Genomic DNA, 13,886 nt, shown 5'->3' with positions numbered 1-13,886 from the left:
TTTAGAAAACCTATTGACATGGCAAAGAGTGCGTAGATTAGAAAATACTGACAATTTTCAAAACACTAGCCTTGCATTTTAATGCCCCGGTGTCGTGGGAGTGAACAGTGAACTACTGTTGGTGCACACTGGGCTACTCTCACACGTGAAGTATGTCAACCGGACCAGCCTGTAGAGACTACAGCTCTCCTTGTTTCCTCCAACTCTCCCCTACCCAAGGGCTAGCAATGGACCATTATCTCTCATTCTGACATCTGAGAAGAGAATCTGAATGCCAGGAAGGAAGTTTTCCAAATCGGTATAAAAACAAAATCCTCTTATTACAACAGGATACAGTAAAGAAAACAAAGAAGGGAGCTTACAAGAGGGAAAAGGTTTAAAAGTGTAAATGAAAAACGTTCTGAAAAAAACCCACAAGATATCCCCAACACAGTGCAGTTACTTGTATTTACTGGGAAAAAAACAGCATTGCTGGAGAGACTAGAGTGTGGGAGTGGAGCCGATACATACGTTGTTGGAAAGATTGCTTACCACTGTCTGTGTCACAGTACTTTACAATCTAAGGTAACTGGAAGTCAATAGCATTTTCTTTCACATTTTTTTGCTTTTGAGTAGTAACTATTTATTTTGAGGACTTTCCAGGGTGACCATGTAATTAAAAAATCACATTGTATAGCATAAATCAAAAATTATTTTTGGTTAATTTTAATACTGCATGAAAGAGAGAAACTCATAAAGATCACCGTTGTTGTAGTAGTCAGTACTTTTTCAGTCTTCTGCTGTGCATATTTTGTTACTGAATGCTTTTTGAAAAGAGGTAGTTTCAATTTTGACCACCCGTGTTTACTGCAAAAGCAGTGTTAGGCGTGACTTCATATTTCAGAAGAGCAGCAGTCGCTATAAAGACTTTTTTGCCCATGACTTAGAAAAGCTGTGCCCTTTATTAAGCCAAAGCATCAGTGTTCTAAATGCACTGGATAAATTTGGGATTGACTGGATAAGTGTTCAATACTATTAAAGGATTAATACTATACTGTGAGCCATGATGCTTTTCCAATGGGCTATCATTTTCTGGTTGTCATCTGCTGGCACTGCTCATTTGCAGTGGCTGCAAGAGAGTTACAGTGGATTCAGAAAGTACCAGGGATCCATTCAAAGACAGTAAGATCCCTAGAAAAAAACCAGTGAATGATTCTCTCCTATATTCTCAATAAATTGGCTCAAGAAGGCAGACTGATAGCCAATCACTTCTATTTATTTCAGGACATAATAGACTTTTTAGACCTATGGGTGATACTGATAATTATAAGCCAGTTTAAATTATCCAAAGGGTATTTTATTTTTGCAAAGATAGGTTATAAACATTATAAAGTAAGATAGATTAATAATAATACACATATCAAAATTAGATTAAAAATGTAGGTCATGGCTCTCATTCACTCTGTCCTGGCATTAAAGATGTTATAAAAAAAAATACATAGAATACCAGCAAGTATCCCAACATTTACAGACATACATGTTGTCAAAAAGGTTTTTAGCAAAGAGAAACCATCCAAATTTTATTCTTTAGTCTACTGATATGATTTAACTTTGGTACATGGTATTACTATTGCTCCTACTGTAACAAGTTCTAGTTTTCTCAAGGCCTTTCCCCCAACTTTTCTGGAAATAAAATATCATATTTCCAACCTTCAAATTAAAATGTTATTCTCATAAGTATATGTACCAGGTTGGTATATTCACATATATCCTTTCCAATTTCAGGCTAAGCAAAGACATGCATTTAGCACTATATCAACATTATTAGAGCAAAAGACAATCCAACTCAATGTCAAGAGAAAATGTGACCTTCCATGCAGTGTTTGATGTAGAAAATACTGATTTTGACATATTTTATTCAAATACCAGTCTGATCACACATGGTCCAAGAACATTCAAATAATAAACCCAAAAGAAACAGATGTTAAAGATTGGTCTTCAAACCTTATAGCCAATGATGCCACGCTTGCTTACGGTCTCGCCGACATGAAACCACATCCCCACCTCACTGGACACCTCCTTCAGCGGAGCTTCCTTAACTGTGAGCTGTTTGAAGCTACCAGTTTGAGCACTAATGACTTTTTTTCCTAAGCTCTGAATAGCTGTAAGGATCTCAGCAGATGTTGGAGGAACCAGCTCAACCTTGGCATGGCACCAACATGTGGCCAACTGAGGCTTCGACTAAGTCACAGCACCGTTGACCAGCACCAGGGCCTTCTCTGCGAGGTTATGGACAAATTGGGCCATGGTTCTAGGATGGAAAAATCCATGGCCTTGAACAGCTAGCTGAACCTTCTTTCATAATTTTATTTCTCTTAGAAGTAAAATATTATTCTTTAGGAGGAGAGTTATAATGAATTTTGCCCAGAGTGACTACGGTTGCACAAGAGAGGCGGAAACAGCTTGTTCTTTCATTATCCAGAGATTAGGGAAAATGTTGAATGGCAATATTCAGTCAGAAAGAGCTTTAATAACTTATCCTGGAGGAGATTTCAAAATGGTGTGCTGATGTCATCACTCAGGACCCTTCCGCCTAGCCTGAGCTCGTGGTGCTGTATACATTATATGGCTACACTGCATCCAAGTCAGCCAGTGTGCATTGCTTGACTAAAATGGGAGCTAACTTCATCTCAGTCACCCCAGAGGATGGGAGGGGAAAGAGATTTGACTCCATACAGCATGAGTAAAGATAAGTCAAGAGCAACCCTTATACAAACTGTATGTGCTTCTCAGATATTTGTCAAGAGTATTGTGACTAAGTTGTAGGAAAAGGGCTTTCAATGAAATAAAAGATAATTTCAACCAACTGTATTCTCAATTGAAGTGATATGGATGTGTTTAATTTTTGTTAGAGCTACTGAGAATATGTAACTATCAAGAGATGTATATGTAGTCCTCATATAATCTTCACACAAACAACCTGATGACGAAGGTCTATTTTTATTCCCATTATATAGAAGAGGAAACGGAAGCCTAGAAGAGTTAAATTGCTTGCCCCCGATTGCACAGCTAATAAGTAGCAAAGCCAGAATTTCAACCTAGGTCTGTCTGCACCTGAAGGTCAAATTCTAGGTTTTGAACGTCTTTTAGTTTAAATTACAACCTTGAATTGAAAGATCTATATATAGGTAGTTACTCCTCAAAGAAAAATAAGTTTCTTCTGATTTCCAAGTTACGTGTGCAACCTATGCTCTTAACACCATCCTTTCTGCTTGCCTCTGTTACCTGGGCCCTCAATCTCTCTTTTTCTTGAGCTCCTGCAGGCTCTGTTTTTTACAGGCGCTCTTTTCTCAACACATACATGCTTACATTGAAAAATCCGTTATTTGTTTCTTTTGAACCTTTTAATAATTATCCTATTTCTCTCCTTTCCACAACAAATAATCTCTTGAGCTGCGACTTCATGGCCCTCACTGCCTACCCTCCCCCTCTGCTGAAATTACACACTCACAGTGCTCTTGTGATCTCTAACCACCAAACCCCAAGGTCTTTCCTGGGTTGTCCTTCACCTTGACCTTTCTGCAGCATTTGGCCCTACAGACCACCTACTTCTTGGAAAGCTGCATGTGCACATTAGACACACAAAACTTAATTAAATGATTGGCTAAATGAAGCATGTAAACATTTTCTAAATTCTTAAATACAATGTATATATGGCTAAACACCAGAAAATACTGTACATATAAACATTCTTATATATATTTAAAAGAATTCATGAGAGAATGATTCTAGTTAAGGAAATTGCCCAACAATGTAACAACAGACCTCTTTTGCAGAATAAGGAATACATTCAATATTTTTAAAGATTGATATATTTTTAGTTTAATTTTTAAAAAATATAGGTATGACATATATAAAAATTAACTCAAAACAAATCACTGGCATGGTGACTATAGTTAACAATACTGTATTGTATATTTGAAAGTTGCTAAGAGAATATATTTTAAAAGTTTTCATCACAAGAAAAAAAGACTTTTGTAAGTATATGTGGTAATGGATACTAATGAAATTTATTCTGGTAATCACTTCACAATATAGACATATATCAAATTATTATGTTGTGCACCTAAAACTAATATAATATTGTATGTTAATTATATCTCAATATTAATAAAAGGATCATTGGCCTAAATGCAAAAGCAAAAGCTATAAAACTCTTAGAAGAAAACATAAGAGTCAATCATCATGACCTTGAATTAGGTAGAGGTTTCCTAGATATGACACCAAAAGCAAAAACAACAACAGCAACAAAATGGTCTTCATCAAGACCATTTTTTTGAGTTTCAAAAGGACACCATCAAGAAAATGAAAAGATAACCCATGGAATGTGAGAAAATATTTGCAAATCATGTATCAGATAAGGGGCTTGTATTCAGAATATATAAAGAACTCTTACAACTAACAATAAAAAGACAAACATGCCAATTAAAAACTGGGCAAATAATTTGAATAGATTTTTCTCAAAAAAAGATATACAAATGGATACTCAACATCATTAATTATTAAAGAAATGCAAATAAAATTCATGATATACTACTTGTGATTATCCACTAGGATAGCTAAAATAAAAGACAGACAACACAAGTGTTGATCCACAAGGAGATAGAACTTCAGACCTATTAGGATGGTTATTATAAAAAACAACAACAAAAATGAAATAAATAAACAAAAAACAGAAAACAGCAAGTATTGGCCAGGATGTGAAGAAATTAGAACGCTTGTACATTGCTGATGAGAATGTGAAGTGGTGGACGTACTATTCAAAACAGTATGGCAGTTCCTTAAAAAAACAAACATTATATTACCATATGATCCAATATATATATATCCAGAAGTGGGATTATTATATATATATATAGAATTGAAAAGAGGGGGACCAAAAGAATTGAAAGCAGGGGACCCAAACAGACATTTGTACACCCATGTTTATAGCAGCATTATTCACAATAGCCAAAGGTAGAAGCAATGCAAGTGTCCATCAATGGATGAACAGATAAACAAAATATGGTATGTCCACATAGAGGAATATTATTCACCGATAAAAAAGGCTATGTGCTACAAATGGATGAATCTTGAAAACATCATGCTAAGTGAAAGACATCTGACACAATAGGTTTTATATCATATGCTTCCATTTAAAAGAAATGTCTGGAATAGGCAAATCCATAGGGATAGAAAATAGATTAGTAGTTTTCAGGAGGTGAGCAGAGGAGGGAATGGAGAGGGACTAACTGGGTCTGGTGTTTTTTTGGGAGGTGGTAAAGATGTTCTGAAATTTGATAGTGGTGATGGTTGTGTAAACTTATAAATATAAAACCACTGAACAGTACACTTTAAAAGGGTGAATTTTATGGTATGTGAATTATAACACAACAAAGTTTTTTGTAAGAAAAAAAAATAAGTAGGGATTAGCTACCTGCAAGCTAGTATTCATTTTCTCATTCATTGATTTACCAAATCATTGTGGAACATGTTTTCAGCCAGGGACCGTGTTAGGAGCTGGGCATACCAGCATTTTGAAAAGATCATCCAAGTTCAGCATGGAGGCCAGATTGGAAGGGTACCAGAAGCCATATGGACAGTTGACAAAATTGGGAGCCAGCTAATATAGAGAACCATATCTCTTCTTAGTCGAACGTCATTTCTTTACATTACTTTCACCATAAAAAGGCAAAGCAAAAACAGGAAACAAGCTCTTCTTCAGCCCTTTTGTGATCCGAAGAAAGCTCTGAGGTTTCTTAGGGGCTTCAGAAAAGAGCTTTATAATCATAATAACCAAAGACTTGAGTATTATTTACTTTTGAAATCTAATAACATATCATAAGCTTATCTGTCTTTGGCAAGAGTTTGAAATGGAAAGTGAAGCTAAGAGCACAGCAAATAGTCTGGAAGATGGAACATTCATTCCTCATATTTCCTTGACAAGAAACTCCATGTAAAGATGGCCGAGGATCCAAGTCAGCTTGGTTGGACAGGAGTGGTCTGTGGGAACACCAGATACTTCAACAGGAGCTCCTCTTGTCCCCTTCAGCCTAATTTCTCCCAGGTCCACTCACTGGGTTTTAACAGGGCTGTAACATGGAAAAGTTTAAACTTTATTCCCAGCCTTTGTCTCAGAGGCTAGTAGTGTCTTCAGGGAGAAGGAAAATTTAGCTAGTGTAATAAGATCCCACAGGATGCTGTGAAAAGGACCAGATTTGGAGTTTTTGATTACCTAGGAGATTTCCCATCCTCTTGACTCTCTTACCATGGTCGGTCCATGAAAGTGAAGAGTGGTCCTCAGGGTGTATTTATCATGTGAACTGCTCATTAATGTTAACAATCAAGTTTTGTTAAACTGATCCTAACAGAACTGAGCAATGTTGTTGAAAGTTTAATTCCCTTTCAAATAACTTGGGTTGACTCTGACATTATTCCCATGAGAATTCCTATAGTAATGGCAAGATCTTCTGTTGAAAGGACTCAACCACAGATCAACAAAACAGGATTTTCTGCTTTGAATTAATGCCCCAACTCCAACAAAATGAAATAATCACAAACTGAATTCTCCCAACCTAAAGAAAATTGAGCTATTAAAAAAAAATCAAATAATTGTTGAATGAATACATGGAAGTGAAGTCATTTATTTCTCTTCTTTAAATGACTTATGGATGGGTCAGTCTTGAGTTAACATATCTCTGAAGATGGATGCCACAATCTGTTCAAAATGATCTGAGTTGAACCAGAACCTATTAAGCCTCCAATGCCATTGCTACGCCTCCGAAGGATCTGGAAATACTTGATTGAAGGGCACTGCACTCTCCCATTGGCCAGTCCTCCTTCTGCACTTCCCAAGGAGGAGGATTCCAGGATGGTGTTCAATGGTTGTGTTCAGTGCTGGGGTAAGTGGACCCAGGATTTATATAATTCTAACTTCACAAGTCTCAGAGGGAAACCATGTAGGCAACAACTCAAAGGGTATCAGCAACCATGGGTGTCAGTTTACAACACTCAACTTGAAGGCAGTTTTCTTTAGCACCTCTTTAAGTTTTCAAGTGGGAGTGAAAATTGAATTCACTATAAACAGTCATCTCCAGGGTTTCTGTTAGGCAAAGCTTGGATGCGGCCGTTCGGGTGGAAGGATGGGGGCTAGCAGAAGACTTCTTGAAGTGTCCACGAAGCAACCATAGAGGTTTAGAGTGTTTGTTGGGACTGACTAAGGGGCTACTTGAGATGGGAAGGGTGGGCAAAGCCCCCTCTTCCCTGCCTCCAGCATCCCTCAGTGGGTCCACAGACAGAAACAGGACAGGAAGCGGTCGCTAGCAGAAGCCAGAAAAATGACCAGAAGAATGGCTGCAACTTCTTCTCCACCAAGAAATAAAGTTCATGCTGACTTTAGTGAAGGGGCAGAATATCAGTGCTAGGAACTCACCACAGTGCCTTCTGCCTTTGTGTTTCTGGCCCATCCTTAAAAAATGTTCAAGGCAGTGCCAAAGACGGACTTCATTCCAAGACCTGGAAAGAAAGTGTGTTGTAAAAAGTCTGCCTTTCATATGGCTTATGGACACACAGGCCGCAGTCCTGCCCAGAGCTATTTGCCCCAGGGATGTAGCAACAGAGCTAACGGGGAGGCTAAGAGACAAGCTCAGACGTGGGAGATGGGAAAAGACACCACTCCCTGTGTTTGCTCAGTCTTTGGGGTAATTATGGTGGTCATGGTTAGTCTGTGCCTCTGCCCAGCAGATCTCAGATGGACACACAGAGGCCAATACCCCAGGCTTAGAGAGAGCCCTTTGTTTTGTTTTGTTTTTATATGACAGGCATATCTTTAATTTTTTTTAATGGATGATACCATTTTGAAAAACAATTTCTTTTAAATCTTCTCTATGTATCCACAATAAAGACCACAAATACGCCTATTTTTCTCATTACTACAAAACACTGTTCCAGTGAAAAGCCAAAATCTACACAACATACCTATATTATTTCTTCTATTGTTTCATTGGACCAGGAAAAATAAACCAACAACCTTCAATCATCTTTGGAAATATGAGTAGTTTCCCATGAAAGCACTTTCTTGGTTAAAAGAAAAAAAAAAGGGTAACAGTATTGTGTGAGTTTTCTCTTCATCTGAGTTATATAATATTTCAGGAGCTCTTGCTTAAAACAGAGGCTTTTAAATTAATAACAAGTGATTAAAACATCTTGTCACTCAGAACTGGATGCTTACACAGTTGATCCTCATTATTTCTGGATTCCACAGTTGTGAATTCACCTACTTGCTTACATTTATTTCCAACCCCAAAATCAATACTCCCGGCATGTTCACAGTCATGTGTGGACATGCTCAGACACATCTGCTTTCTTGTTTCAGCTCTCCTCCTGTCAATATGTGTCCTTTCCATGGTCTATTTAGTGCCATATTATTATTATTTTTTTCATTGTTGTGCTTTCTATTAGTTATTTTACTGTTTAAAATGGCCTCCCAGGCATGGTACTGAATGTGTTTCTAAAGTACAAGAAGGTTGTGCTGTGCCTTACAGAGAACATAGATGTGTTAGGTAAGCTTCATTCAGGCGTGAGTTATAGTGCTGTTGTCTGGGATTTAAACGTTAATGAGTCAATAATACAGATTAAATAACGTATCTTTAAAAATACACATGAAACAAGGTTATATATTGATTGGTTGTTGAAAATGTGTCCAGAAGCTTGCGGGAAGCTAACCCTACAGTCCTCTTAGGAGCAATGGTTCAGTACTTGCTAATTCTGTGTTTGCAGTGACTTTGTAGAATGTAACTACAGGGAATACTGAGAACCGACTATATCCACTTTTATAATTTGGAAGGGTAAACCAGCATAGGGCATGAGAACCATCCACCAGGGTGGGTTAGGGCCTACCTGGGTGCAGGGGTGGGGGACCAGTTTTGGGAAGCCAGTCCAGATGAGTCAACAGGGGAAACTAGTGAGAACTCTGCAGTAAGGCCCATGGGCTAGAAGTGCAGTCCTATGGATGGGGTCAACATGGAAAAGCGTGTGTGTGTGTGTGTATGTGTGTGTGTGTGTGTGTGTGTGTGAGAGAGAGAGAGAGAGAGAGAGAGAGAGAGAGAGAGAGATACGGGCGGGGAAGGAGAGCAGAGCGTCATGAATGAGAGGGATATAGCTACTTAGAAACAATGCCAGTCCCCAATGGCTGGTCTTCATGGAACCTGCATATGTGGTGGGGTGAAGGATCAGGAGTGGGGTGGGATAATGCCTAAACTGTGTTGACTGGGTAAATTAATTCTGGGTTTAATCTCAGGTACAATAATCCCCTACTTCACCCACCATTTTTGGGAAGAGCCTCTTTGTGGGCCTCCAACAGAAAACTATTAAGGAAGACCTGAAGAAACAAAAAGAATACTCAAAAATCTAATTCCACTTTACGTTTGATAGGAAAGGTAATCAAATCTTTGTCCAATGAGTAGTGAGAGTTTCTTCTTTCACCTGTGCTTTTATTGTCTACTGAGGCCGCTTTTCTCCTCACTAGGACTCTGATCCCAGCACAGTTCCAAATCTCCCCATCCTGGTGTTCTTCCCCAGGGCACAATTGAAAAAATCTCCAAGCCAGTAGTTCTCCACCTTGGCTACATGTTAAAAGCATCTGGGGAGCTTTAAAACCCCAGGGTCAGTCCCCTCTTTCAGAGCAACCAAAGCAGAATTTTTGGGCAATGGGGTCTGAGCATGGCAACCTCTAAAACGCCCTGGGTGATTGTAATATATCGGCCCAAAGTGACAGAGGAATGCCTGGTTACAGCAATCCTCAGTCCTGGCTGCAAATAGAATTGCCCTGGGACTTAAAAGAAACCCCAGGTTAATAGATTCAGAATCTCCCTGGAGGTGGAGGGAGCCTGGGCTTTTTTATTTTGAATATATATATATATATATATATATATATATATATATATATATATATATTCCTTGAGAATCCTTGGCTTAATGAGATTACAAAGTTATCATGTTTGAATTTTTTAAATAAAATTGCTGGAGAAAAGCAAAGAACAGAGGGTAGAGAAGTTGGTGATAAATATGTGAATGTGATAAAAGTGAAGTCAAAGTTCCTGGGTCCCCTGATTCTTCTAAGCCATTGACTCCTGACCTGGAAGGGAGGCAGGTGGGCTATCGAGGGGAGTTAGGTGGTTTGCAGAGCAGGCCTAGGGTCACATTATCACAGGAACTGCCCCTGTGTGAGCTCGGTTGCTTGGCTGTTAGATTGGCTGCTCCAGAGGCCAGGCCTTTGAAACTGACAGTGGCAATCAGAGTGGGCTGTTCAGTGACTTCAATGACAACTGGGGCAGTGGTTCTCTCTCTTCTGGTGTCCCCATTCTCCCTTCCTTTGCACAGTAAGAGATAGGTAGCAGATTGCAGAGAAGATGCTGTTGCCTGGCACAGATCGCCTTTCCTGGGTTGGTGCGCCCATCCCCCAGCTGCTGCGGCTGCTGACAGCTTTCAGACACCTCCTCCAGGCACCTTCTTTCTGCTAAATAGCCGCTCCCCTGAGATGTTACATCCCCCCCACACCTCTTTCCAGCCTGGCTAAGAGGGAAAGCCCACAGACAATGGACTGAATGGCACAGGTGCCAAAGTCTAAATAATGCAGGTGATGTTGGATCTGCCGGTAGTTTCTGAGTGTGGGCCGGAATCGTGTCTCGTGAAGCTGAAAAACGGAAACACGGACCAGGGAGAGGCACATAGTTTTAAAAAGAGGATAGTTCATTAGAGGCAGGAGAAGAGGTTGCATCTCCTGAGTGGGAGGGGGTCCCGAATGGGGGGTGCCCCATGTCTGAGGCAAAAGCTCTTACTTTTATACCTTCCCTTGCCTGCTTGGGGCAGGGGAACTTTTTGAAGAAGGGAGCTTGTTTGAAGAAGGGAGCTTGTTTGAAGAAGGGAACTGGCACCTTCTAATGAAATCTGTCTACCAGGTTTGTTCTGCTTGCCCATCCTAAAGGAATTATTAGCAAAGTAACCCTCTCTTATCTATCAGATCAGCTCCGTTTGTCAGGCCAAAAGGAATTTTATCATTAACCTCAAGAACTTGTTACATTATGTCCTGGAGCTAAAGGAGTGATTTCAAAACCTGAAGTTTTAGGATATGGCTGTCTTTTGTTTATTCCACCTGTCTGCCTAGGAACATGCTAGGTAACCTGTATCATCACTCCCTTGCCTCAAGGTTAGGTGAATTCTGAAGGGCAGTTCATGTTCCCTAATGGATCAGGCTAAAGCAAGAACAACCGAGGCTATATCCTTGCTTAGAATTTTCCCCTGCCTTATCCTGCTTTCTTCATTCCCCTTCTCCCAAGAGCAATTAGATAGTATGTGCGTGATGGGGAGGGGAGGGCAGAAAGAATATGAACTTGGGAGTCAGATATATCTGGGTTCAGCCCCAACGTCATCACTTCTTAGCTGCATGAATCCATCAAGTTACCTGGACTCTATTATCCTCTGCTTCCATCTCTATATAATATGGGATGGCCACACATCCCTTGCGAGGATGTCATGATGATGATATTAAATGAAACAAGAGAATTGATGTATAAGTCCATGGCGCATAGTGAGGATTCAGTAATGTCAGCTTCCCTTGCCTCCAGGAACTTTCACGCCACCTCTTACTAAACTTGGTTCTCCACGGTTCTCTTTGGTCCCCCATCACAACAATTTTTTTTAGTCTCTCTACACGTTTTTTCTCCTTCTTCCTTTATAGCTTCCTTTTACTATCTCCTTTTCCCAGGGTTTCTGCACCTCATGTTTTGTAGTGCTTTTTACTTCCCCCAATCATGATAAACTAAGAAAAATGCACAGTAGTACCCAGAAATACAGATCTTTATTCTGCAGGCCATGGCCAGAGAAGCTGGAATGAGATTATCAGTTTTTGCCAACTCAGCAGTTATGTTTGGTTCAGTTTTGTAAATAGGACTCAGGGGGCTAGTTTATGGCTTTGCCTGAGATAGTGTTTAGCCAGGAAAAGATAGACTATTTTCCTTGTAAGATGAAAATAAAGGCCATTAAAAACCAATCACACTAGCCCTTGACAAAAGAACCCTCATTAACATCAATTTTTCTCATCTGGTCTGAACGATGGAGCAGAAGGGAGTGAATCCCCACAGCCACGATGTAAGACAAGAGTTAACTGGCTCGGCCACAAACTGGTTGTGGGACTTTGGGGAGATTGCATAACCTCCTTAAAGCCCAGTTTCTCCATCACCAGAAAGTCTTTACAGCATAATATGAGCCAGCTACTTCACAAGGGACCTCCTAGAATTCATAAAATATTATTTGGGAAACTCTGGAACTCTGTGCAGAAACTGATTGAGAACAATGTATTTTGTTACTAATATTCTTGTTAATAACACTATGAAACCATTGCAAATCAACTCACTAGATCATGCTGTATACTGTAAACCATGTCTGTCATGAAGATGGTGGGAAATCTGAAAGTCACACGTTAGGCTTGAGCACCCAGTACCAGCTGTTCAACTGGATTTTTATAACAATTACCATAAGCCCAGTGGAATAGGCTGCTAATTAATACTTTTTTGCCTACCCAGCTCATTTCTCTATCCCTCTTCTGGCATTGGTACACCCTTTCCTCCGGGGAGCTCCTTCTCTACTCCCTGGTCCTGATGGGGCTGCGATAATGGGGTGTCATTGCCCAATCAGCTCATCCCGACACCTGACAAGAAGGGTGGGCACATGACCCAGCCTTGGCTGAGCATAGTCCACGTCTATCTAGTCACAGGAATTGGTCCAAGAGATGGTCTACTCATCAAGTCAATCAGAGTCCTTCCCCAGCATTTTGGAATAGGATGGGGGGAAGGGTAGCACTGCCACCATTTTGAAAACAAGCAGGTAGGATGAGGCCTGCCATCCATCTTTCCATTTAGATAGATGTCTTCCTTCCTCACACATATTAAAGAATATGTGTGATTCTAATAGAATGAGTCCATCCATTGTTAATATATTCCAATTTTATCATAAAGAGAAATAGAGCTAATATTTTTGGTATAAGTTATTTATAATTTAATAGAAAACACGTCTATTAGGAAGTAGGGGTATGACTTGATCAATATTTTATCCAATGCATTAAAAACAAGCTTTTACGACTTTTTCCAACATGGGATGTTTTAAAGCATCATGAGCTTGGGAAAGCTGCCATACAGTGAACACTTTCCTCATCCTTTTTCATCAGTGCACTTCTAAGTTGGCCACAGACTATAGATCTTTTGTCAAGCTTTCTGCTTGTACTCTCTGCCCAGAACATTAAAGAACAACCAAGAGATTGAAAAAGACAAAGTAGGACCAAATCTTGGATCTCCCAGGTTTTAGTCTAGTACTTTTATGATTAGGGGTGCTACGTGTCCGTTTAATTCAAGTTTATGTTTCTCACATCTGTTTTACATGCATATACATTTATATGAAAGTACTTCTTGTTCTAACTGCAGCTGGGAAGATATTTAAAACAGTAAATATTTACTAAGTGTGCATAAAACACCAGTGTGGGCTGAATTGGCCAGTGAAGGGGAATGAGAGTATGGGCCCCACTTCTGGCTCCATTGCTAAAGCCTGTGTGACCTTGGCAGGTCAATTAAAATCTCTGTGTTCCAGCACTACTTTTAAGAAAAAGGAGATACTAATCTTTATTGACTTGGCACTCCCAAAGCAATAACTCCTGAGGACAATACCTGCTATTCAGAACAGAAATCAAAAAGGAATCTCATTGAGACTGCCCATCTAAGACTTTTTCTTTTGTTTTCTTTTCTTTTCGGAGAGGAGGAGTGGTAGAGTGAAGGTTGTATCCTTGTCTGGCTTGAGGAAAAAGGAAACTTTGTTTTGAA

General features: G+C 39.6%; 1 pseudogene; it reads right to left on the bottom strand.

Moving 5' to 3' along the window:
• Window positions 1-1,977: 1,977 nt before the first annotated feature.
• LOC109451687 (ATP synthase F(0) complex subunit g, mitochondrial) lies at window positions 1,978-2,286 on the bottom strand (annotated as a pseudogene).
• Window positions 2,287-13,886: the final 11,600 nt, after the last annotated feature.

The sequence above is a fragment of the Rhinolophus sinicus genome, linkage group LG02 (assembly GCF_036562045.2).
Source record: "Rhinolophus sinicus isolate RSC01 linkage group LG02, ASM3656204v1, whole genome shotgun sequence".
NCBI classification, from domain to species: Eukaryota; Metazoa; Chordata; class Mammalia; order Chiroptera; family Rhinolophidae; genus Rhinolophus; species Rhinolophus sinicus.
Note: the sequence above shows the minus strand (reverse complement) of the source record. Positions and strands in the feature narration are given on the sequence as shown.